Source organism: Chrysemys picta, chromosome 1 (genome assembly GCF_011386835.1).
Source record: "Chrysemys picta bellii isolate R12L10 chromosome 1, ASM1138683v2, whole genome shotgun sequence".
In the NCBI taxonomy this organism is placed as follows: domain Eukaryota; kingdom Metazoa; phylum Chordata; order Testudines; family Emydidae; genus Chrysemys; species Chrysemys picta.
Genome location: NC_088791.1, coordinates 89,917,263 through 89,944,308, shown reverse-complemented (window position 1 = coordinate 89,944,308; position 27,046 = coordinate 89,917,263). Strand labels below are relative to the sequence as shown.

Here is a 27,046-nt window from a genome sequence, read left to right as displayed (position 1 = left end):
CTTGTAAGTATTCTCACACTTGTTATCTAACTGTCTGTCTGTGCTGGGCTAGCTTGATTATCACTTCAAAAGTTTTTTTCTCTTAATTAATTGGCCTCTCAGAGGTGGTAAGACAACTCCCACCTGTTTATGCTCTCTGTATGTGTGTATATATATCTCCTCAATTTTTGTTCCATTCTATATGCATCCGAAGAAGTGGGCTATAGTCCACGAAAGCTTATGCTCTAATAAATTTGTTAGTCTCTAAGGTGCCACAAGTCCTCCTGTTCTTCTTTTTGCGGATACAGACTAACACGGCTGCTACTCTGAAACCTTTCTCCTTAAAGAAGATTGTATATGGAGGACCCTACATTACTGCCCTCAGCTCCCCTACTCTTTTGGCCGAGGTAATGACTACCAAAAACGACATCTTCATTGACAGATGCGGCAGCAAACAGTTAGCCAATGGTTCAAACGGGGGACCCTTAAGTCTTGATGATACTAAGTTTAGATCCCACGGGGGAACCGGGTCTTGTACTTGAGGGTATAATTTGACTAAGCCCTTTAAAGGTCTTATGGACATGTCACTAGAGAAAAATAGAGTGATTGTCCACTTTAGGATGGAACACTGGAATAGCAGCCACGTGTACTTTGATGGAACTAACCACCAAACCTTGGGGTCTCAGGAATAAGTAGTAGTCCAGAATATGTTGAAGTGAAGCACTGGTCAGTGATACCCCATTCTGGTGAAACAAAGTAGAGAAATGACTCCATTTAGCAACGTAAATAGCTCTTGTAGAATGTGGACCTCTTGAACGTCTTTCGAGCAAGCCTGTTCTCTAATGTCTGGCCATGGAGGATCTATGCAGTTAAGTGAAGTGATTGTACGCTTGGGTGGAGTAGGCAACCGTGATCCTGGAGAGTAGGTCCGAGTCTAGTGGCAGTGAAATTTGAGATTTCACTGACAGCACCACGAGAGTGGAGAACCAGTGCTGTTGGGCCCATGCTGGGGCTATAGGTATGACTCTGGCCTGATCCTGTCTTATATTTGGCAATATCCTGTGAATGAGTGGGACTGGTCAAAAAGTGTAGAGGAGCCTGCCTGACCATATCATTAAAAAGGCATCTTATGGAACCTGGGCTGTGATACCTAAGGGAACAGAACTGCTGACACTTTCTGTTGGCTTTTGGTGCAAATAGGTCCACTTGGGGAATCCCCCAGAGCCAGAAGATGTATCTGGCCACATCTGGGCAAAGAGACCAGTCATGGTGACTCAGACATTTATCTGCTCAGGTTGTCTGCTAGGTCATTCTGTACATCTAGCAGCTAAGATGCTTCTGGATCTACTAAGATGGCAATACAGAGCTCCCAGAGTAAAGTCATTTCTTGACACAGTGGCAAAAACCTAGCTCCCTCCTGCTTGTTGAAGTTGTTTGTGAGGACTAAAAGGCTGCTTCCCTGATCTGCAACAGAAATACCTGGCACATCAGTCTGACAACTTTCAGCTCTCTGACATTGCTGTGTAAAGGACCATAGACCCTGCATTTGTAGAGAACCCATGTGGACTCTGTCACTAGCACGAGAGTCGGTTGTAGGGGCAGGCAAAGAGAACATCTACACATACATTTGCTGGATCTGTTCACCAATCTAGGGAAGTGAGGGCATGGGTGGACACACTGATGGTGGCTTGGTAAGTAGACTGATATCTACCAGCCCCACAGAGTTCTGAGTTGCTTTCTGGCATATTGAACCATATAGGTGCAAGAAGCTTATGACCCAGAAGCCTCAAACAGTTTCCTGCTGTTGTGACTGGGCAAGCCTTCAAATCTATAAAAAAAAAACCCACCAGTTACTAACCTTCCTAAACTGTTGCTCTTCAAGGTGTGTTGTTCACATCCATTCCATGTTAGGTTAGGTGCGTGCGTGCTGCATGCACTATGGCTGGAGATTTTTCCCCTCAGTGGTACTCATTGAGCCGGCTCTAGCACCTTCTGTGCCGTGCGCTCATGCACCGGTATAAGAGGCGTTGCTAGCCACACACCCTCTCAGTTCCTTACTGCCGGTCAACTGTGACAGGGATAGGAGGGCATGTTGGGGAATGGACATGAGCAACACGTCTCGAAGAACAGTTACGGAAGGTTAGTAACTGTTTTTTCTTCGAGTGCTTGCTCATGTCCATTCCACGTTAAGTGACTCACAAGCAGTACCTTAGGAGCTGGGCTCTGAGTTCACAGACATGCTGACTGCAACACTGCTCTTCTGAACCTGGTATCATCTTGAGCCCGTTGGGTGATGGTGTATTGGGATGCAAAGGTATGCACCAAAGACCAAAGTTGATGCCCTACAGATGTCTTGGATTGGGACTTGTGCAAGGAAAGCCTCTGAAGTAGCATGAGCTCTCGTGGAGTCAGTGGTTAGAATAGCCAGAGGTGTGACATTCGCCTACTCGTAGTAATCCTGAATACAGGAGATTATCCAAGATGAAATTCTCTGGGCTGATACTGGAAGCCCTTTCATCCTTTCCGCTACAGCTACAAAGAGCTGTGCTAATTTGCGAAAGGGTTTAGTACTCTCAATATAGAAGGCAAGGGCACGCCTAACCTCCAGTGAGTGCAGTCATCACTACTCAGACTTCTTGTGAGGCTTCAGGAAGCAGATAGCAAGAAAATAGTCTGGTTGCTACAGAATTGTGAAACCAGTTTTTGCAGGAAAGTTGGGTGGGGGCGCAGTTGGACCTTGTCCTTGAAGAACACTGTGTATGTTGGTTCTGATGTTAAGGCCCTGATTTCAGACACCCTTCTAGCTGAGATGATTGCTACCAGGAAGGTGACTTTCCAGGAGAGAAGTAGGGGGCACGACACTAGCGGTTCGAAGGGAGGGCCCGTGAGCCTTGACAGAACCAGGTCTAAGTCCCATGGAGGGATAGGTCTATGGATCTGAGGACAGAGTCTCTCCAGGCCTTTGAAAAGCTGGACCATCATCTCGTGAGAGAACCATACAGACTTGCTGTTCACTGGCAGATGGAAGGCTGAGATTGCATCCAAGTGCACTTTGATAGATGCATGGGCCAGACCTTGCTGCTTCAGATGGAGCAACCATCTAAACTACTACTGAACTAATAGCAACTATTTTTCTATGGAGCAAAATAGCCTGAAGGGAAGACTGGGTCAGAGAAAGGCCTTGATGCGACACCCCCATTGAGAAGCGCTTCCATTTGGCCAGGTAGGTACTCCTAGTGGATGGCTTCCTGCTACCTAGCAAGACCTGTTTAACTTGCTCCGAACAGACCTGCTCCTCTGATTTGAGCCATGTAACATCCACACAGTTAGGTTAAGGGAGACAAGGTTCGGGTGATGCAATCGGCCATGGTCTTGCAAGATCTGCTGCAGCCAGAATGTCAATAAGGCTGTTGGATGATTCCTTAAAATCCTCAATCTCTAGTCCCAGGTGAGTTGCTACCTGCTGCAAAATGTCCTGATGGACCCTGAAATCGTCCTACAGAAGGGAGGGACTTTGTCCCAAGACAGCCTCATCTGGGGAGGAAGTGGCTTGCACTGGAGAAGGGGCTCCATCCTCTTCCTCAGCCTCAATAACATGCATGGAAGCCACATCCTGAACATCGGTACCGGGGTTGGTGTCCAGTCCCGAGCGGAAAGGGTCGGTAGCCTGCATCTTGGAAACCACCAAGTATGATCAATGGGAGGGAGGACATGGTACTGGTGGAAAACCCATGGGGTTCCAGTATAGCCACTGCATAGGCCGTTGGCCTGGTGCCGGCAGGGGACCCGCACCAAGGTCCAGCAGTTCATAGGTTGTGTACTGCTGGTGATCCTTAGGCTGAATGTATAGTTCCCCTCTGGACTCATATTAAGAGTCCTCCCTCAGCGACCATGGTGGAGCGGTATCACTCTCTCCATTCGGTGCCAGGAGGCCGGGGACCAGCAACGGACCAGAGATGGCCACAACAATGGTATCATGGTCTGCTTGCCCCTAGAAGGCCCTGCGAAGCAGCTCTTAGCACCATGCTCCTTCCTGCTCATGGACACTGGAGCCAGCAACTGTCCCATCAGAGTTGGGGGGGACCAGGAGCAAAAGTAAGTCCCTGGCCACTACAAAGGCCTCCAGGGTCAATGGAACCATCATGCCACTGATGCCGTGGTGGCTTCTGAGTGTTGGCAGCGGATCCCACACCGGGCTCTGGACAGAATTGATGGCGACATAAGATTGAGAGTGGAGGAGTGGCTTGACATGGGTTGTGAACCGCTGCCTTCACCATGCTTGTCCTTCTTCTGCACCGGCGAGCACCTGCTGTCAGTGTGCTGCTTTTTGTGCTTCTTCCTCGGCACTGGGAATGATGAACAATACCAGTAGTTAAACTAACAAATTATGAAACAACCCCCTTCCCCCCCCCAAAAAAAAATACTGAGAAGAAGCAAAACCTGGACCCTGAAGCAAGAGGGGTTGTTCCAGCAACTGCCACAGGCAATTACAAGGAACTGAGAGGGTGCATGGCTGGCAACGCATCTTATACTGGCGCATGAGCATGCAGCACCAGAGGGCACTAGAGCCGGCCCGACGGATAAACTAAGGGAAAAATCTCAGGCAACGATGCACATGGCACGCTCGCCCCTAACCTAACGTAGAATGGACATGAGCAAGCACTCAAAGAAGAATTGATCAAAATGCCTAGAATCTGGACTGCAGAAGAAAGGACCTGGATTGAGACGGATCCTGTACAGCCCCTATGAACTCTATCTTCTGGACCAGAGAGAGGAGTTTTTCTGTGCTGATTAACAATCCTAGAGCACTGAACTTTGACTAGATCAGGGTAACACTGCTCTGCATTTGCAGTTTGGACTGGCCTTGGACAAGCCAGTTGTCTAGGCAGGGGTAAACCAGCACTCCCCATCTTAAGAGGAATACAGCTACTATTGCCATAACCTTTGTAAAGATCCTGGGAACTCCTGACAGGCTGAAAGGCAGCACAGTGAACTGGTAATGATTTTGATTTACCAGAAATTGGAGATACTTCCTGTGAGCTTGACTGATTGCCACATGGAAGTATGCAGCTTTTAACTTGAGGGCGGGGGAAGGGATAATTGAAGCTTGCAAAAACTTAATCCTTTTTAAGGATTTGTTGAGATGATGCAGGTCTAAAATTGGTCTGAGACCTCCTTTCACTTTTGGGATTAGGAAACACTGGGAATAAATCCCCTTCCCTCTGAGGCCACATGGAACCTCCTCTATGACTCTCAATTGAAAGAGTGATTGAACTTCCTGAATAAGGAGTTTGAGAGGTCCCTGATGACAGGGAGGGAGGGAGGGAGGGGTATAAGTAAACTGGAGAGCACATCCCACTTCCACAGTGCTCAAGACCCACTGGTTTTAACTAATCTGGGACCAAAGACAGCGGAAGTGGGACAAACGGTTTGCAATGATGAGGGGTTTGCGTCTGGAGGCATGGAGACTGGTATGTCAACCTCAACTGTCACATCAAAGCACCTGATTTGCAGTTCCCAGGTGTTCTGAGGAGGCCGGAGTCAGAGCTGAAGCAGCAGGAGGGGGAGGCCTATGCCTATAACCCCAGACCTCTTTTTTGATAGGTGCTGCTGACGAGGAGGAGCGAAATACTGGCGTCTGCGCTGTGGCCAATAGTGCTTCTTGATTGGGGCAGGTGTGTACAGACGTAAGACTTCTGAGTGGCTCTAGAGTTCTTAAGTCCATGGAACTCGCTGTTTGTCTGGTCCAAGAATAAAGAAGGATGCTCAAATGGCAAATCCTGAATAGTACTCTGGGCTTCATGGGAAAGACCAGAATACCGGAGCCAGGATGATCTCTGCATGACCACTGTGGGGGTCATGGTTCTAGCTGCCAAGTCTATGGTGTCCAGCCCCACCCACAGTGACATTCTTGTAACTGGTCTTCCTCATTGATCATGCAAGAGAAGTCCTGCCTAGTATTCTCCGGAAGCAGCTTCTTGAATTTTTTCCATGGAGCCCCACAAATTAAAATTGTATCATCCCAATAGAGCCTCCTGGTTAGCAATATGCCGTTTCAAAACCCCTACAGAATAAATCTTTCTGCCAAATATGTCTAGCCTCTTCATATCTTTTGATTTGGGGATGGCAGGCTGGTGCCTCTGTCGTTCTCTTTCATTAGCCGCTGTGACAACTAATAAGCCCAGAGGTGAATAAGTTTAAAAGGTACTTCAACCCTTGGGAAAGTACACAATACCTTCTTTCTGCCCTTTTAGAGGTAGGAGGCAAAGAGGATGGAGTCTGCCATAAATAAAGCCTTTATTGGCTCTAGTATCACCTCATTAATTGGCAGAGCTACACCGGAGGGGCCCACTGATGATAGCATGTAAACCAGGAGATGTGAGAATTCGCTGACCTCTTTGGTCTGTACACCTAAGTCTGCATCCACTCTCAAGTTTTAACTCTTGATAAAAACTTTGAAATCATCAGGAGGAGGTGAAGTTGTGCTGGACAAAATGGCCTTGTCTGGAGAAGACGAAGAGGAAGCCAAGACAGGAGGAGGCAGAATCTCTTCTACCAGCTGTTGCTCCATGTCTGGAACCTCCTCTTGATTCTCTCTACCACGCCCGGTGCTGGACTCTGGGGACTGGGCCACTCAGTGTGCAGATTCAGCCCTTCTAGATGAAGGCACTGTGTATGAATGCTGTGGGAAAGATCTGAAGCTGGGGGAAAACCCCAGAGGTTCCTAAACGGCCACTGATACGGATCTGGGCCACAACTGTCCCAGCCATATTCCCATGGCAGGTCCCATTGAAGGGTCATGGTAGTAGGTGGGAAGAGAGAATTTGTGCAGACTGGCAGGTCCTACTTTGGGGCTGCAATACTAAGATCCCACCTCCAAGTCTGACAATGAGTTCTCTTTTCCTAGACCATAGCGGGCTAGATCCAGTTGGTGTGGGGAACCAGTGCCAAGAGATTGGTGATTGAGGGAGCGCTGCCTCATAGCAGGCTTCCCTTTGGATAGTTCCGAGGCACCACCTGTTCAGGAAGCAGGCAATTACAGCACCAGAGGCTGAACTGCTGGCAGAAGTGGCAGCAGTGTCGAAGGACCAGACTCCTGGAAGGAAGGAGACACCAGCACCAAGAGGCAGAGCAGGTTTCTTGCTCCAAGGTGGTTGGCACAAAGACAGTATCTTGTTGTGGTGTTGAAAAAGCCAACAGTGCCCCTTGTGGAGCCAGAGTGGACTGTTGCAACTTAGGCATTGGAGGAATGTTTAGGTTTCAGGTGCACTCTACTTGACTCCTTCCTAACCATGTCCCAGACTTAGGCTATGTCTACTCTACGGACCTTTTAGCAGCATAGCTGTACCGCTACAGCTATGCCATTGTAGCCACTATTTGCCGGCAGGAGAGAGCTCTCCTGCCAGCATAATTAAACCACCCCAACAAGCGGCATTAGCTATGTCCACGAAGCACTGCCCACACCAGCGCTTTTGTCAGTGAGTTTTTTTCACGACCCTGACAGAGGCAGTGTAGACAAAGCCTTAGAGAGTGGAGACCTTCCCCAGGCTAGTGCCTCTCTAGAAGCTTTGTATTTCTTCCTTGATAAGGGTGAGGAAGAACGGTGCTGAGATTCTGCTAAAGCTGGAGGAGAGCTTCTCACTGACACTGCAGCACTCAGTACTGTGTCAGACGGGTTAACTGACAGTAGCCTAAGCACTGCCTCCATCAGCAGGAATTTCAGCCTAGCTTCCCTATCCTTCTTTGTCCTAGGCTTGAACTCTCCACAAATCTGGCACCAGTCCTTCATGTGTGCTTCCCCCAAGCACTTCAAATAGCTATTGTGTGGGTCACTCTGTAGCAGAGGCCTGGAACAAGAAGCATGTGGCTTGAAACCTGGTGACCGGGGCATACCTGGGTACTAAATAAATAAATAAATAAATAAATAAAAAGTTAAAAAAGGGGGGGGGGACAACAAATCCAAAAAACTTTATATAAATAAACAAATAAATAAAAACATTACTATCCTAACGCAATGAACACTGTGGGAGGAGCTAAAAAAAGAAATGAAAGGATTAGGGGTGGCTCTGCTCTTTATACTTGCACACAGTAGCGAGCAGTAGCAGGGGAAGCTCGAGCTACCAAACAGGTAGCGCTGAGGGAATAAGTTTCCAACTGCAGTGCACTAGCCATACTGACACCAAGAGTGGAATGCACATGTGCAATGACTTGAACAACAAACCCAAACTCCTAAATGACAAAACGTTTACAACTTCATGTTAAAAAGCCCTCCTTTCATACAACTTTATCCCTATAGATTATGGGATTTGAACATTTGGGTCTCATTACTAGACCTTGGTAACATTTTTCTATTATATGGGTAAAAATATGGACTAACACTGTACTGATAAATCTGTATTTGACATAAAAACAACTTTTAATGAAGCACTTTCCTCCAAATTATTTTGGGTATGATGTATAGCTTTCAAGAAATTACATATTTACAACCACCCATTCCCTACATCAAACCTGCTACAAAAATTAGAAAGCTCTCTCTCCATGTCACTCAACTGGTTGATAATTGAGGCAAAAAATTAAGAAAAATATTGACTAAATGCTAGATTTAAAAATCAATTTCTAAACTCCACATATACTAGCTGACAAATCAAATCATGTCCAGCCATTCTAAGGAAGCTGAAATGTTCACCAAATGAAGAAAGTGTGCCAACATATGTGATAGCACTGTCGTGTTATACCAGTTGCTATTTAGACCCTTCTTATAGGAGAACCACTGCCCCTCCAAGAGCCTCAGTTTCCTAATCTTTAAAATGGGGATAAATTAGTGACCTTGTTTGTAAAGCAGTTTGAGAACTGCTGATGAAAACCGCTATATAAGAGTTAGACATTATACGATAAGGAGTGATTTCTATTAGGACTAGACTGTGAACTTGTCTTGGATTATCTACTCTAGTTTTAGATTCAGTTTGAAAGGATTAAATTAAATGTTGTTTAGAAGCAGTGGGGGAATATAAGGAACTCTCTCTACTCCTAGAATGAAACTGTTCAGTAAAAGACCTAGGCCAAATGCTCAGCTCAGGTTAACCAGGTTAGCACCATTCAATACAATGGACCAATGCCGATTTACACAAGCTGAGAAACTGGTCCCTTGTGCTCATTTTTTAATTTATTTATTTTTGCACTCTGGTAGCAGTGGAGAGAAATCATCCCAGTATGTATCTAGAAAAGCAGATTTGATTTGCTGGGGATAATGAAGCAGTAGGCTTTGTTGATGGTTTTCGCCAAATCTGATGGATCATTTCATGAAAAAAAACATTGAATAAGGCACTGTTCTGCAAATTGCCGATTTACCTAATCTCCTCACATATATTGAAAGATTTATAAATTAAGGGGACAAATAGATGGATAGTTCACTGTCTCCAAAAACATGCAAGAGACAATAAATTCTCCCAAGTTTAATGTTAACGCAACAGTTAATGATTTATTTTACTATGTTTTTAAATTTACCGGCTCTTATTAAAGTTTTTCATCTGAGAATTACACGTTTGTGCAGGCTATGTCAATAATACACTAGGTCAGTGGTTGCCAATCTTTCTGGGCTCAGGAAGCATTTGTAAATGTTGACGGCTTGTTGACGGGGAGGGGAGGAGAGAGGCCCTGCTTGAGGAGGGAGAGGGCAAGGAGCCAGCCCATCGCAACCCAGTAAATAGTTCTGGAGGGAAGTTGTGTCCTGTACCCAAGGTGGGTGGAAGGGTTCAGCTCTCTGCAAACTCTAGGACTGCAGTGCCACTCAAATTTGGCCCCACCCCCTGAGGGGGGGGGCAGCTGGGTCAAATTTGTAAGAGAGGTATTGTGACATAGTACATGGGGTTGCAGTGCCACTCGCTCAAATTTGGCTTGGCCAGTCTCCCATCATCATGACAGAGGGGCAGCTGGACCAAACCTGAGTAGCACTGAGATCCCAGAGGTCATGCCACCTGGAGCAGAGAGCCCAGGCCAAGACAGCCCCATGGGACAGGAGCTGCCACGCAACCCTTTGAAACATTCTGGAAATGCAATTTTGGGTCATAACCCACAGGTTGAGAAACTCTATACTAGGTCCCCCACTTTGAAAATCTCATCCTTTGTATATTGGAAAATTATATGCTCCTAATTTACAAGAAACAACGTCTACTTGATTGTCTTTACAAGCTCATAAAGGTTGGAATATGCAAAGGGCCAATTTAAAATTCTGTTCTTGAACCCCAAGTGGAGTGATTTAAATCACCATGATTAATCTAAATAGTTGATCACTGATTTAAATGACTCATTTAAAAACAAACATACAGAAAAATAAACATTTATTTAAAGCAGGCTGAGTTTTTGTAAAACTCATTTGAAAATCTGTATTATAACAACATTCAATTATAAATTTATAATGGTCAAAAATTACAAAAGGTGGGTTTTTAAGTGCCACCACTAACAGGGTCTTATTTGATTTTTACAAGACCCCAACAGGCAAAAAACCCCAAAACTTTGAAAATTAAGGCCCTTATCCCGCAAACACCTAGAAGGTATATAACTTTACTCTCATGAATATACTGCCAATAATGAAACTACTCATGTACTTAAAGTTAACCAGCTGCATTCGTGTTTGCAGTATCAGGGCTCAAACTGCATTTCTATTAAAAATTCCCAGGGCATAAAAACCTGTCACTTCAAAATAATACTACTTCATTGCTAACAATGAAAAGTTACATATATTTCAATACATTAACTAAGTTTTCAGAAGGACCTAAGTTCCTTATCTAAATTTTTATTATATATATATATACACACACACACACACACATACATACATACACACACACATATTTTATATATATATATATATAAAAAAAAAAACTTATATGGGCCCCATTATCATAGTATCCAAGCACCTTAATCTTTTTTAATGTATTTAACATTCAGAGGCAGGAAATATTATTGACAGGGATTCTGAGGCACAGACACAAAATGACTTGCCCAAGGTCAAAAAAGTCTGTGGCAGAGCAAGAATATTCCCAAGTCCAAGGCATCTTTTTCTAAATGATGTAGGAACACAAGTCCCTTGACTTCAAACTGCAGATCTTAATGAAGGAATAGAGCCTGGCCAATGCACTTCAGCTTTCTTGACTTGTGGAGGTTCAATAGACGGGAAGGTAGCGTTGGTCAGAAGGGCTATTTGCTTATCAATTTAGGGTTTCAGTTTCTGTTGTTCTCACAGAATAATGTTAATGAGACTCTGGACTTTTTACAGCTTAAAATGAGCATTCTAAGTGTGAAATTTCTTAGTAAAAAAAATCTTTATGTAAATCTGAAATTCTACTAACTAGGAAATTAATTAAAGAAGAAATTATAAAACATTTACTTTAGCAATTAAAGACTAAAATGGGAAGTAAAGAACAACATGTAAATAAAATATAATTTAAATTGTTTAAAAAAATAGATTCGATAAAAAACATGATTTAAAAACATTCTGCTCAAAAACACTCAAGGGAGCTGTTATGATTCAAGACTTCAGGCATGCTTGGGAAAAAGAAAAAAAAAAAAAGACAGTGGTACTGTAATTGGAAACTGCCTACGGAAATAAGTGAGGTTTTCTCATTAACCCATTTAAAACTGCTATGCTGCCTGTCTGGAATGCAACATCTTGTAATTTAACCAATCAAGGTAGGTTCCAAGCCTACAGCCACTAAATATTGTATTCTGTAACTGATAATAGAAGGAAACTTCCTGAAAGAAGATACAGTAGGACCTCAGAGTTACAAACACCTTGGGAATGGAGGTTGTCCGTAACACTAAAATATTCGTAACTCTGAACAAAAAGTTATGGTTCTTTCAAAAGTTTACAACCGAACAGTGACTTAATACAGCTTTGAAACTTTACTATGCAGAAGAATACTGCTGCTCTTTTTTTTTTGTTTTGTTTTGTTAGTAGCAGTTTACGTTTAAACACAGTACTGTACTGGTTTTTGTTGGTTTGTCTCTGCTGCTGCCTGATTGCGTACTTCCAAGTGAGGTGTCTGCTTGACTGGTCAGTTCATAACTCTGGTGTTCGACTGTACAATAAAGAGAATGTTTTTTCCTCCCAACTGTTTTTCATTCACACTTACATTATTCATTAACACACTTCCTTATTATTTTTACTCTTTTCTACCTGCCAAACTTTAGTCCTCATATTTGAGTAACCATTACCGCTTAGACAGCACTCTGATAGGCAAAATAGAAATACATGTTTTGTTTAACCTCTTAAACCTGCTTCCCATATTTATACCAGGATCAGAATGTCAAAGAACATTTATATATGATTAACTGCTGCTGCGCCGCCAGCAGAGGGAGCAAGCACTCAAATTTTTTATGATACTCATAAAATAGTTGCTTTGAAATTTATTTTTTTTAGGAAAGTGTCTCCCTCATCAGATTATAACTGTTTAATGATCGACCAAATGTCAAGTCCAAATGACTTGTTAGTATCCTTTTAAGTTATCTACATGTACTGTGCAAAATCCCCTAAAATACATTTTACAAAAGTATTTTTAATATGTAAATTAATAGATACACATAAAAACATTTAAAACACTTCAAAAGCATATGCTTTATAAACTAGCACACATCTCCTCCTTCCCCTCGCCACAACAGCTTCAAAAGTAATTTCACACCACTGGAGATGTTCATCTCACCCTACTTGTATAATGTAGAATAAAAATTTCATTATTTATTGTGCTTATAGCCATCCTGCAATAAAAATTTTAACAAGGAGATATGTCTTGGAATAAAAATGTGCTTTATTGCTTTAATTTAAATAATGGAGTAATTTTAGGTTTGACTAATCTGTCCAAGGCAGTGTTTCCCAAACTTGGGACGCCGCTTGTGTAGGGAAAGCCCCTGGCAGGCCGGGCCAGTTTGTTTACCTGCCGCATCCGCAGATTCGACCAATCGCGGCTCCCACTGGCCGCGGTTTGCTGCTCCAGGCCAAGGGACGTACTGGCTGCCGCTTCCCGGAGCCCCCATTGGCCTGGAGCAGCGATCCGCGGCAAGCGGGAGCCGCGATCGGCTGAACCTGCGGACGCAGCAGGTACACAAACTGGCCCGGCCCGCCAGGGGCTTTCCCTACACAAGTGGCGTCCCAAGTCTGGGAAACACTGGTCTAATGAATTAAGAGAGTTTGAGAAAATAACAGAAGATCCTCCCACCAACTTGATAAATGTAATGTGCAGATTGTAAGAGTCCTTTATATATGAACTAATAAGAGAAAAGAAGTTATTTAAATTTATGATCTCCAGGACCACAATGCAATAGAATTAGACACTGGGATTTTTCTTGTGTGAATCTTTAATCAGAATGAAGTTTGCAACCACATATAGTAATTTACAAACTAAGGTAAATACATCTCAATAGACACATGAAATTTCAACTACAGTGTATATAGGAAAACAGTGGATCTCTGTTTTCAGATGCCTTTTGTAATTACAAACGTACAATTGAAAAGCAAAGCATGTAAAATCAGAAACATTACCAATTTGCTTTGCTACATATTCCTTACTTTTCCATGTTAATTATTTAGACAACTATTTAATTTTTATTAATAATATGTATTTACTATATTATGCAGAAAAAGGAAAGGTACTTGACTATTTTGCTTTTTTACAAGACTACCGTACTTTGGCAAACAGCCACAGTAAAATGTAAATTATTTTTTCTCCTCTTTTTCTAAAATAAAGATGCATCTTCCAATGCATCTTTTGGGGGGGGGGGGCATTATGAGAACAGGTTTTATTTAAACCATTTTTAACAGTTTACTTTGTGTCCAAAAAACCTTCCTAAAACCAAAAGTTTAAATATAATTTTAAAATTATTCTAAAAGAAACGTTTTTTTTTAATAAAAATCCATCATTAGATGGTTATTTTAACTGACATGCAGATCTTTTACAGATTAACTATTGCAGCCAAAGAACATTAAATAAAAGCTAGCACAAACTCTGAAAAGTTAAAATGAAAACTACATTTGGTTCACTAATAAATATAACATAACACTGCACACAAAACTTAGAGCATAACTTCCAGCCATACCCACAAGGGAGCACACTCCAGCCATGTAACAGATCTCTTGTAGGCGCTGAGTGTGACAAGAAACAGCCAAAGCAATAAGGAAGTAGCATTCAACAGACCGGTTCATACAGGTTTGGTCACATCCGTGCAAGCCAATCAGCAGTCTTCTTTCACATATCTATCTACCTTCCCTGACTAAAAGGGGGTAAAGAGGCCATGTTTCAAAGAATAATTCAGGAAAAAGGCTACACTTATCAAGGACTTGCCTGAGCAAAATATCTAAAACCATTGGTATTTTCAATTTACATAATTAAATATCCTAAAGTGTCCAAGTATTAATGCTTTGCTTAAGACTCTTCAAATAGCGTTTGAGTACTTCCACAATTCTTAATAATCACATGACCAATTCGCAACAAAGAAAGTATTGCCACAGGTGCCCAACCAAGCAAAAAGGTAACTTTTATAAATGAGGCATTTCTTATCTCAAGGAAAGGCATTTGTACAGTGGTGCACAAAATGATTCATGTATATAGATGGAAAATGTGCAAGGGGTTGGATTCTATAAATAAACTTTTTAAAAAGTTTACATAGATGGCAATCATAATTATGAAACATCAACACGCACAAATATTGTGTATATCTATTTAAATTCACTTACGACAATTCCCTTAGCCTTCTCTTTCATATTAAGCTTGAAAATCATATATAGTTCTGTGCCAAATAGACAAACACCACCAGGAACATCTCTCCAACAATACCTGCAGATTTTTCTCCCTACTGAAAGGCAAAGGACCAACATTCAAACGGCCAGTGGCTATATGGTAAAACCAAAAATGTGCCAATGTATTTTTAACAATAAATGAAGGGCCTCTCCTGCAGCCAATTAGAGAGTTTTCCCTTTCCCTCCCTCAAGTCTTTTGCAGGAGAGATCACTGCTGTGAAGCAACAAAGGCAGGCATTAGCATAGCTGCTATGGATTAGCCTATAATCGTCTGCTCATATGAGCAGCTCAAGAGCTGCTCAAAAAGTTAGCCAATCAGAAGCCAGCTTTCTGAATCCTGCCTGGTAACAGGAGACAGACGAAGAGAAGGTTATGGAAAGCAGTGAAACAAGTTGGGATCCAAAACAGTGCACAATAGTTCTTTTCATAATACAGTCAATCTAGAACAGTGTTCGCATAAAATCCCCAAAATGTGTATTAGCCAAAACCACCATAACCACAAAAACACTTGCCAAAGAGCAAGAACTATGTGGAGGAAATAAAGATGGTTTTCTCTATGATCATGTAAATCAGTGTCCTTCATAGTTATCCAAATATGCAAATCTAGTTAGCATTTGGCATAGTCAAAGAAATAAGAAGAGCAACTGATCAGGGCACTTTGTTCTAGGTGCAGAGTCCAAGACTCCAAAGTACAGAATGAAAGAACTGCATGGAACCTGCATTTTTAAACAATGGTTCCTAAAACTCAGTTTTCAAACTGGAATGAACTGCAGTAACAAGTTAAAATAACCTGGCAATAATTTTGAAATTCATAGAAAACAATTATATCCTTATACACAAAAGAAAAAACTACACTGTTTCCATGTAAATCAATCTGCAAAAAAGAGGACAGATGCTAAGATGTTCTGCACCAGTGATATGTTTTAGATATCGCTAACATATTTTCTTAAGTCTACCTTATCTGATTGCAGTTCAAATCGCAAAGTGCGCAATATACAAAACATCACCTATTTGGAGTCTTTCACAATTATATCTACTTTTGTTACATTTCAAACAGGATTGTCATATAATAGATTGGCAGCCACAAATACAATTTCTTTCTGCTACACGTTAAAGCAGTTTTTGAGTTCTCTCCTTTAAAGCTAAAATTAAAGGAGTGTTAGCTGAATAATATCAATTAAACTTGTATGTCAATTTTAGGGTGAGAATTTCTTACAGCATTTATATCACCGTTTGCTCTATTTTCTAATAAGCATATTAACATTAAATATGGGACAGTTCTAAACCTACTACACTATTTTTAATAGACTTTTTGCTATTTATAATATTGACCTTTCAATGAAATGGTTAAGTAGTAAACAAGTTCATAAACAAACAGCCTTTCCCCCCTTCTAGTACAGAGAAGCCTTGTAATTTTTCGAACATACCCAAGAGGGAGCCTGGTGCAGCAATGCTCTTAGTTTACATAATCTCCCCATAGGAAAAATAAATCAGCAGTTGCTTCATTGTTATTGTACTGGGAAAGAATTCAAATACCTTATCTGATTGGCTCAAATCAGCAGTTGCCTGACAACCAATCAGATATCAGCTCCTCAAATCCTGCCCAGCAACAAGGGAAGCACATGAGGGTACTACCAAGACTCCAGACAGGGTGTGAAAACAAATAAGGCTGAAATATTGTACATAGCAATGACATTTTAACCAATATAAACAGATTCTCAAATAAGTGCTAAACCATGTAAGCAGAAGCCCTTTTTCTGGTCTGAATGAAACAACTGAAGCTTCACAACAGAACTAGGTGATGACTGTAGCAAACAGGACATTTACAGTCTCAGTAAAGATACTGCATTTTACATCTACAGGTCCTTGTAGGCTAAATTGGAGTAGGACATCTTCTAAGACTACAAACTTTCACTAATGTAGACATTAGTTTAAAAAAATTGGTTAAAAAAAAAAAAAGCTGAGTTTAAATACTGCAGTGGTTAACCCTTTCCCCCTTAGAATATTTCATAATGCACGCATTCTTCCCACTATTCCAAAAGACAATTCAAGCACTGCTCCTCTCATGAGAGCAAAAACCAAAGTGAGACAAAGAATCATTTTTTAATACGCAAGATTTTCGCTTAGACCATAATTTAGCAGAGCACTTAGCACATGTTTATGTCCATCCCTATGCAGGCCATGTCTACACTACCCCTTATGTTGGCAAAACTTGGCACTCAGGGGTGTGAAAAAAACACCCCCTGAGCAACATAGGTTTCGCCAGCATATGCGCTCGTGTGCACAGCATCTCCCACCAACATAGTTAATGCTGCTATTTTTGGTGGTTTTATTATGTCGACGGGAGAGCTCTCTCTCTCCTGTCGGCAAAGAGTGACTACACAAGCGATTTTACAATGGCACAGCTGTATCAACACAGTTGTGCCACAGTAAGCTTGCTAGTGTAGATATGGCCTCAGTGAGGCACTTAAGCATGCACTTAAAAGTATGTGCTTAAGTGGTTTGCTGAAGCTGGGCCTTAGCGAACAGAACTTGAGTTCAAAGTATTTTCACCTTTTCTATACCATTTCTATTTGAGGAACAGTTCCTCCACCCGCACCGAGGTAACAGCTCAGATTTTTCCTAATTTTTTTGTGTCTTGCATCTCCTGGATGTGCTAAGTGGCTTAATGAACCTGTAACTATGACATTCGTTTTAGAACTCTTTTCCTACATTACAGGGCAGCTGCTCTCTGTAGGTGCACGTACTCAAATTAAATCTTTCAGCTTTACCCAAGCAATTCCACTGAGTTGAACATAAACTTGGTCCACTAGTATCTGTCTTGACAGATGCTATAAGAAGTGGAAACATTCATTCCCAAAATGTATATTTGTTTTTAAAGGGGGGGAGAGGGGGGCAAGAGCATCTCTCCCAATAACTTGGTATTTTCATTAAAAATTCCAGTAAACACCACAAAAACAATTCAGGCTGCTAAAAGCGATCAGTTTGTTAAATCAGACACAAACACACACACACACACACACACACCTTTGTAATAAAATATAGAGAAAAGCCTCAACTTGTTCTCAGAATTACATTTTAATGCTTATTTGGATTATGAAAAGTAGCAGTATTTCTTGAAGGGAATTTAGCCATATTAACAAGAGTCGCTAGTCTATTTTTTCCTTTCTTCCTAGGACTATTATGGAGTTTTATCTTTACAGAGAATGCAAAACCTCAGCTTTCCATGAACTGCAACACCTCAAAGCCTTATGTATAAATATTGCTACTGCCACACATTTGTAAAACAGCAGAATGTTCTAACATGATGACATTTATAGCCATCCAAATGAGAAAGCAAATGTGGTTTGTTTATAAATACAGTTTTTGAGTTAACACTTTTTTAAGATGAGTTAGTACATTTTAAACATCTGTGGTGTTGTATGTGTCTTATTCGCATTTTTGACATAACACAGGATTCATTACTACCACTCCCCATTTGGCAACATAATTAAACAATATCAAGCGGAGTTAGTTATGCCAAAGAAGTTGATACACAACGTCACAACCCTTGTAGAATTAAAGCCTATATCTACTTCTGAAATCCCCAAATGAAATGAAATTATGCAACATGCAACAAAAAAATACAGATTGCACACTTGAACTAATCATTCATATACAACGGATAAAAAAAAGTTACAGCTACTACACAAAGAAAAACTTGACAATTGTTTTTAAAAAAATCAATTCCATTTTTGTTTTGAAGTTTTTCTACACATTACAAGAATATCGCCTAAACCACACCTATATTATAGCGAATGCTTACACAAAACACATGAGGACTAAAGCTGCAAGAGAGAACATTGACAGACATATGATTCACTATTCCAAGTTAGGCCTCTTCACTGTAAATATAAAATGTTCTGTTGGAGCCAACTCAGTATGCACTTTATCTAATGAAGAAAGTAAGGCATTTACACTTACATTTAGAATAGCTTTCTTCTAAAATTAGTCTACTTACTATGTGCATCTAACTGCAGTGATGCAATTCTGGCCTCTTAGCCTTTGCAACTGTGGCATCAGACAGCTCATCTCAGAAGAATCTGATGTCATTAACAGCAGCCCTCTGAGGTCACTTGTCAGACATAATGAAAGAAGAAAGTGAAGAGAAAATGGCAAAAAAATGTAAAATAAGCAGGAGTAGCATTAAGAAATTGTGTTAAACTTACTATGTGTCATACAAACAGTAATATTTTTAACTCCTTTCTTTTGGTAACCAAAAATGGCTATTTGAAAATCTACCTAAAAGAGCTTTTGTTCAATTTCTCAAAAATGTGAACTTTAACATGCTCTTAATATACTAGGTTTGTTTTTCTCTAGGGAAGATTTGCTTTCCGCAGAGAGATGATGTACACCTGTTGGGGGCTGTTTTGTTTATTTGCTTGCTTACTACATCCAGTCACCTATGCACTACCACAGATATAGGTCACTACTAAAAACACCAAATCCTTCAAATCTAATTCAAGGAGGCAAGACTTCTTGTTCCTTCAAAGCTTGTTGATGTTTTATTTCCTGTAATTAAAACTTGGTTAGAATACTGATTACCTTTCTTTTTTTCTTTCCCCCCCCCTTTTTTTTTCTGGGAGCGGGGAATCCATTTGTTTACTTTTACATTAAATAATGATAAAAATATTTTGTAATGTAAAAAACATACCCAAAAGAGAGCCCCCTGCAGCCATGTTGCCACCTTATCAGCTCTCCCAGCAACAGAAACTATACTTGACTAGTCTGATGTCACAGGACTAAGCGGAGATTTGCATAGCCCCTCTGGTTGGCTGCTGAAGATTAGTTTGCATACACCTATCAGTAGCTGGAGGCTGAGCAACCAGAAGGAGGAATACAAAAATCTGCCTGGCAACAAGCTGAAAATAGAATCAGTACACTGGGCTGAGACCTCGAATGGGTGTGAAAATGGGAGACGACTACAAGCCAACCCATGATGCCTCAATTTGCAAAATTATACATATATGTATGTACAATATGTATGTCCTTCCAAAAAAATTTTTACACCTGAAACTGTATAGCTATGTAGCAGAGACAGATAAGCAACTTCTCTGCAAATGCAAGAAATGGAAGGGTCACACAGTATTCAAATATTGCACTGAAGGCAAAGGTGTTAAATATTGTATAATACATTTTTCTAACATTTGTGCTTTTTTATGAAAGGAAAAATTAGTTTTAAAAAGCCAAGCTAGGCTAGTCATTTTCATTAAGCATTTTATTAAAGAATCCCTATTACACTCAAGCAAACAAACAAAATTAGTGGCATTTTTATACAGTTATAATCTCATATACATTTTTATACCTCCTCTCTCATTATTTCCCATTATTAACGGGTGTGATCATGCAAATGGGTGTGAACAGAAACTGTTGTGTTAGACCTGTTATCTCTGCCAGTTTAATTTGGTGATGTTACAACCAAACATTTGACAATACTATCCACTCGAATGGAAGTGATTGTGACCATCATTCATATTGGACTGTGGCATCCCTGAAACCGAGATTTTATTCCTGACTTGTAAATTATCTTTCTGCTGAGGAGACCACTAGTCTGCAATGATACACACTGAGGAGCAATAGCAGAATTCCAGACTACAGGACTCTTCTCATAAGGAATTTAGCATGGTGAGCAGCTTGAACATAAAGAAGAAAGCTTCCATTTACACACAAAGTCTCTTGGTAATAAAACAGAATCCAGCATGGGGTGGGGAGTAAGCATACAGCAATTTTTTAAGTTTTCGCAAATATATTTCTGAAATTACCCTAAGTAGGGCAAAGATCAGTATCCACAATAGTTTACCGGAGACCTCCCGTCATCCCCCGAGATAATCAACTTCAGTAGTCCAATTTTCACCGACTTCACTGCCAAATTATTGCACATATGTACATACACATGCGCACACTCCCACAAACATTGTCCTCTAGGTTGTACAAATTAAATTAGGATTTTTATTTTATTTAATTTATTTTATTTTTTGTAACCAGAGATGGCTGCTAGCATGTAGAACACAGACAGAACAGTTAATAGTTTGGGATCCTTCAACAGAGCAGAATCATGAATACACGACATAAATGAAGTATTCAAGTCAACCAAAAAGGAAGACAAAAGAAACGTGCACATTAGGAAACTTTTAAAGAATAAATGTTGGAAGGAAGAAGTGGCACTTTGCCATGAAACAGGTTTCTATAAGTAGTAGTTTTATCAACTATATCTAAAGTCATAAAAATTTACTAGGCCACTTTCTATTGAAAAATTGTACTCAATTATTTTGTTATTTTTATTGGTTGGTGTGGTCCTTTACCCATAAAACAGCTGTTTGACTAATATTTACAGACTAAATATTTTCAGTAAATATCAACTGCTATCAGGAGAGCTTGAAAGGTATAACTAACTAATGTTGTTTTCTTTTTATTACTGATGGCAAAGGATAAGAGAAATACTTTCAATGCAAGGTCTTCAATTTATTAGTATGAACAATGGCCGTGGCTAATGACAGATACTGCGTGTTTCTATAATGCTGAAAAATCACTTTCTAATAAACGTCGATGACAGTACAAAATCAACAATCTCGAGCATAGTAACTAGTATGTTTGAACTAGTAACGTATGATAGATTAAATTCTCTCAGGTCAATAGTCAGCCAGTTGTTATTTTATCTTATCTTTGCTGCCAGGAAAATATCTGTCATTCAACTCACCTAAAAAATGTAAAACTATGCACTCAAAGATTCAAGATATTTTTCAAAGAGTATTTCCAAACTGCATTTCAATATGTCTCAACTTCTAACATAACCAGTTATAGCCCAGCCACTTCTTCAGCCTAATTCTGCCACAAAGCAAATTCTACAGTCACAACCAGTAAAAAGACTGTCAAGGCTTAACAAATGAATCATTACTCAGGCTGACTGAGGAGGAGCTCACAATGGGAAACAGGAAGTGCGTAAATACATCACACCAAAAAATATGGCTCTTTTATGTTGCTTCGGCAATGAAAAGGAGCTGTAAACTTAACCAGCTTTCTGCGGGTTTTGACAACATAGTGCTCTCTACACCCCGCTGTGCTCTGGCAACTCCCCTTTGCCAGAATGTTTCCTTGAGATCAAAAACAGGGTTCAGATTGAGCTAGTACATGGCAGTACTGTGTACCAGCATCTTTTATGCTGTCTTCTTGTTCTCTAACCTTTCATTTTAAAAAAAAAAGTCTTTAGTTCATAGGTTACCAAGATCCCTTCAAACCAACTGTAACTGATCCAGTGACATGCCTACAATTGCAAACCTGAAACAATAACTAAGAGGTGTAACCTGCCTTGTCTATTTCTATGGGTGCAAACTAAAAATGACCAATGATAATACTTCATTGTTACTAATTTCATTGCTTGCCAGAGTATGAAAGAAAGGAGAGAGGAACATATGAAGATTTATATAATCCACTGTGATAGTTCTTTTTGGCACCTTAAATGAGTGGTTTTGGGAGACTACCACCAATCCCCCACTCCTCCAAACCAAGGAGGAGTCAACCCAAAGAAGCCTGGTAGAGCCCAGCAAAGCATCTGCCACTCATCCCCACCAGGGTGCTGCCAAGCTCAAGTAGTCCGCAGACCATACGGCCCTCAGCAAGGGAAAGCCAAGCTTGAGGTTCCCAGCAGAATCCATGGCGTACAAATATTTTTAGCCCATTTTTATAAATGCTAATGTTTTGTTTGCTTTTTTGACCGCTGCTGTGCATTGAGCAAACACTTTCAGGAGGCTTTCAGTTCTGAGTAGAAAACTTCCATGCTTGTTATTTGTACATGAAGATTTTTTTCCTTTTTTAAAAGTTTAGTCACAATAATTATTCAGTTTTTGAATACGAGAATGACAAAATTACAACCACCCCATTATAAAGAAAACAGTGGCCTTTCTTTGAACAACCCTACTGTCAAAACTTCATGGGGTTGACAGCTGAAATGCTGCAAGGAAGCAGCTCTCATTGAAGAGCAGTATCCTGTCTTGTCCACAAGAAAACTGGTTTTAATTTGACAGTTATCCACATATGAAATCAAATATCAAGCATTTTCCTATTGTTTACATTTTTCATGCAATGAAATGACTACTAGTAATATGGATAAGCCCCACATGACATCCAATACTTAAATTTCTGCATTTTCTGGACAATTTAAATTATGATTTTTATTCATTTAAAATAAATATTTGACATCACAGCAGGAAAAACTTGAAAAAATAGGTACTATCAAAGTCTACAGGGTCAGTGGTTTCTCCTCACCTGTCAGTGACTGAGAGATCTGAGATCTGCCTCCAGAGCCATGAGTAAGCTGAAGACCCACTGTAATGGATGTGGGGACCTCCATGAGCAGAATTATGGTGTAGGTGCCACATGTGATCTACACAAATCCATCTGAATGAACAGATGAAGCTTTCTGGAGGCCAACAGGCTCACATAAAAACAAGGCAGAGGCATATTTGATCTCTTCAACTGGAAACTCTTAAAAACTCAAAAACATCTCATTCATCAAACATTAGAAGAGAAGAACTGCACAGAACAGTGCTGGTTCCAACTGTGAAATGGTAACATAGTTCCTGTTGCTTGAAAGCACTGAGAGGAGCTGCTGTAAAGAAGTAGATCGCTGATTATCAAATTTAGTAGCCTGATTTTGACTGTGGACTATATCAATCAGATTCTTCAGCGGCAGGTGGAAGAGCGCAATATGGACAATACTTTCACACGACAGGGCAGGGGGGTAGACAGGTAAATGCTGCCCAAGGAATCAACTTACAAAGGAAATGAGGATTTTTTGTTGTATCTTTTTGTTCAAATTCACATAGTTGCATATGTTACTCACACTTAAAATTACTGATTCCTATTAAAATTAGGTATTTACTACCACAAAAGGTAAATAGTTAATTTATACCACCTTCCCTTTTAGAAAGATCTTAGTGAATGATTCCTGCAATGCTGCACCTACATTTTTATCGTCTATAAAGGAGGAAGGTTTTTTGATGGTTTATATGGATACACATTTATTAAAATTAATGTATTTAAATTAATGCAAATATATTTGTGTTTTAATTAAAATTAGCTCATTTAAATTGGGGGTTAAGTTTTTATTCCATAACACCCACAAACTCTCCCACTCAAAGCCAGAGACATCCTAATTTTAATTCAAACACTATAACCTTTCTTTCTGAAATAAGATTCTCAATATTTATCTGGACTGCTAATAATAAAACCAGTTTGAGTTCTATTTTAAATACACAAGGAAAAGTGTTGCGGGAGAAGAATGATTTACTGTAGCCCATAGCTGTGCTGGATGGTTCCACCTGACATCCAACTACCCCAAACAAAACATGGAGTTTCTGTCAAAATATCCATCACAGAAAATCAGTATTGAATCAATGAAAAGGGCAGAGACTGCTGAAAAAAATCAATGTCTAGTTTGCCAGAGTATCCTAAGAGAACATAGCTATTAAAGCTTGAAATACCTTAGCCTAGGGCTAATTAAGTCTTGCACAGACATGATTCTCAGAATTCACATGTCTGTTTGCTCTTGATCAAATATAGTCAGTCATAATGAGGACTAACAGTATGTAGTAACCCCTTTAGGAGTTGTACTGTCTAGAAACTCAAAACACCTTTACAACTTTAATACAAGCTTACAACTACAGTATATTTTAAAAACTGTTTTTTCAATTCTTATTGCTACATAAACAGATGATTTTATTGACCCTGTTCTGTCCTGAGAAGAAACAAGAGAAGCAGTTATAATTAAATGAAAGAAACCACATGTGTATTAGCAAAAAAGGAATTGGGTTGCAAAAAAACAAATAGCTAGTATGGTATATACTCAAGAGCAGGAGTTCTCAAACTGGGGGTCGGGACCCCTAATGGGGTCACAAGGTTATTACATGGGAGGGGTCACGAATTGTCAACCTCCACCCCAAACCCCCTTTGCCTCCAGCATTTATAATGGTGTTAAATATATAAAAAAGTGTTTTTAATTTATAAGGGAGGGGGTGTTTACACTCAGAGACTTGCTATGTGAAAGGGGTCACCAGTAAAAAAGTTTGAGAGCCACTGCTCAAGAGCTCAGCATTTCCCTTCAACTCTGGCCCATTTGACAGGGTTAAATGCAGTCATGGAGCAATAATTTGCTGTCTTTATTTATTTGCACATCTAAGATATATGTCCATGCTAAAAAATTCCTATATACCATGTCAACATTTAATTCCTTGATTCAGAAATTAAATCTACTTCTGAAAATAAGTGTAGTATATGAGCTAAAGCCCCAAGATGTGAAAACTTAGGTGATAATGAAGAACCAAATTCAAGCCTGGCATATGGAGGAGGCCAGAATAACCCTGCCTGAAGTCCACTAAAAAGACATGGCAATAACGACCATATAAACACAAATTTCCTGGAAAAAAAAGAAAAAATGCCCTACAAAAACTAGTGACTAATTTCACATTTGATCACACTGGGGACATCTCTCTCCAACAGCAAGACGGGAGGTCAAAGTTCCTTTGGGTGCAGTATTCCAAACCTCTGCATTACTGTAGTAGCATAAATTAGATTACCTTCACTTTTTCCTGGTGACCAGAGCCACAACTTTAGCCATAAAGCAATAAATTATACAGACTCTGAACAGCTCTACTAAAATTTTGCCAGGTTTCTTTAAATTAAATCACGTGAAGACCAAAGTCTCAGCATCATCCCTTTTGATCTCACCAATTGCATCTGCTCTTTGATATCACTGAGACACAGAACCTGGTACACAGGGCACCAAATTCTATGTCAGATATAACTAGGCATTCCCACAGGAAATTAGAAGGTGGCACTGATGGGAGCTGTGAAGGCAAAGAAACATTCTGGTTTATACAAAATGCCAGTGAAATTTTTCTACCCAGGTCAATCTTAGATTCAAATCTTTTTTTCTGATCATATGTATCTCAAGAGACAGCTTTCTTTGAGTGTAAAGAGTAAAAGTGTCCAGAAGTTAAGTCTGGAAGATTAAAAAGATTCATGGTTTGGGGGTGGGGGGCAGGAAGGACGTATACCGGGACACCCTGTATAATTAATCTGTATTACATTAGATGACTTTCAAATAAAGGAAACTAGCCATAATCTACAGCAAGAAACAAATTAAAGAATGAAATGCATGTCTATTTGCTACTGCCTATAATTAAAGGTAAGAGCCTGTCAATTGCCAACTATTTTGGTTCATTTTTCAAATTATAATGAAACAAAACAAAAGCATTTCATACAGTTACTTAAAAATACACAGAAAGTATAGTTAATTTGAAGACTTGCCTTTTTCAACCGTCATCACATGAAGTTTTTGGATTTGTTCACACTTGCAAGGTCACAGTTGCATATGATATAAGCAAAGGGTTAGCAGAAAAAAAGAAGGGAAAAAAAGGCTGCCCAGAGTGCTTGATCTTGGAAAATTAGGACGATCTTTTACATACTCTGGACACCATTTCTGTGAGTTAAGACAAATACTAAGTCTACCAGAATTATCTTGATTTTGGAAGACAGTACTAAGATCCCTTCATGTTTTAAAGAAACCAAGGTTTTGTTCTAGTTTTACAAAAACAGCTTGGTGACCAGATACTTTCTCCCTGTCCACCCGAAGTTGTAAGGCACAAATATGTGTTAGCCTCACAATGCCCAATGGTTCTCACAGTGTTGCCCATTATACATATAAAAAGACACCCCGCTCCCCTCAAAATTATCTATTTAACATCTCATGATTTTCAAAGGTTTGGGCTGGCCATACCACATGAAAAGAACTTTATAAAGAAACAGAGGAAATATGTATGTTTGAAATGGCAAAAGAAAACTGAGGACATTTTTCTCTCTAAAGATGAGCTCGTTTCCCATCTTTTAGACTCAAAAATGGCTATAGTTGGACTTCAAACTAGCTTTAATTAGCTGCATTTCTAAGTGGTTGTGAACAAGAAGATTCTCCTCTATGAAGTCTGGATAAGACATCTGTTTGCAGGAGGGGAGCAGAGTGGAAAAAAAAAGCTGCTCAATGAACACACACACACACACACACACACACACACACACACACACACACACACACACACACACACACACACACACACACACACACACACACACACACACACACACACACACACACACACAGTAAGCAAATTTGCAGTTCCAAAAGCTGGGTCAACACATGAGAGCCATAATAATGCGGTCTTCCATGAGGATTTTAGATCCAAATTTGCC

The 27,046-nt window shown here is 40.2% G+C and overlaps 1 protein-coding gene across 24 annotated transcripts in view; it reads right to left on the bottom strand.

Moving 5' to 3' along the window:
• The window catches only part of ATF7IP (activating transcription factor 7 interacting protein), a 166,436-nt gene that overhangs the window by 96,287 nt on the left and 43,103 nt on the right, over window positions 1-27,046 (bottom strand). For 6 of the 24 annotated variants that reach the window (XM_065562271.1, XM_008174177.4, XM_042859723.2 and 3 more), the window contains one exon: window positions 18,768-18,881. The exons of 12 other annotated variants lie outside the window; for them this stretch is intronic. The gene's annotated coding sequence lies outside the window, so the exon portion shown is untranslated. Of the gene's footprint in view, window positions 1-312; window positions 7,868-14,704; window positions 14,825-16,194; window positions 18,745-18,767; window positions 18,882-19,460; window positions 26,829-27,046 lie in introns of those variants that run through there. 6 more of the 24 variants (XM_042859721.2, XM_065562372.1, XM_042859726.2 and 3 more) reach the window with 6 other exon arrangements.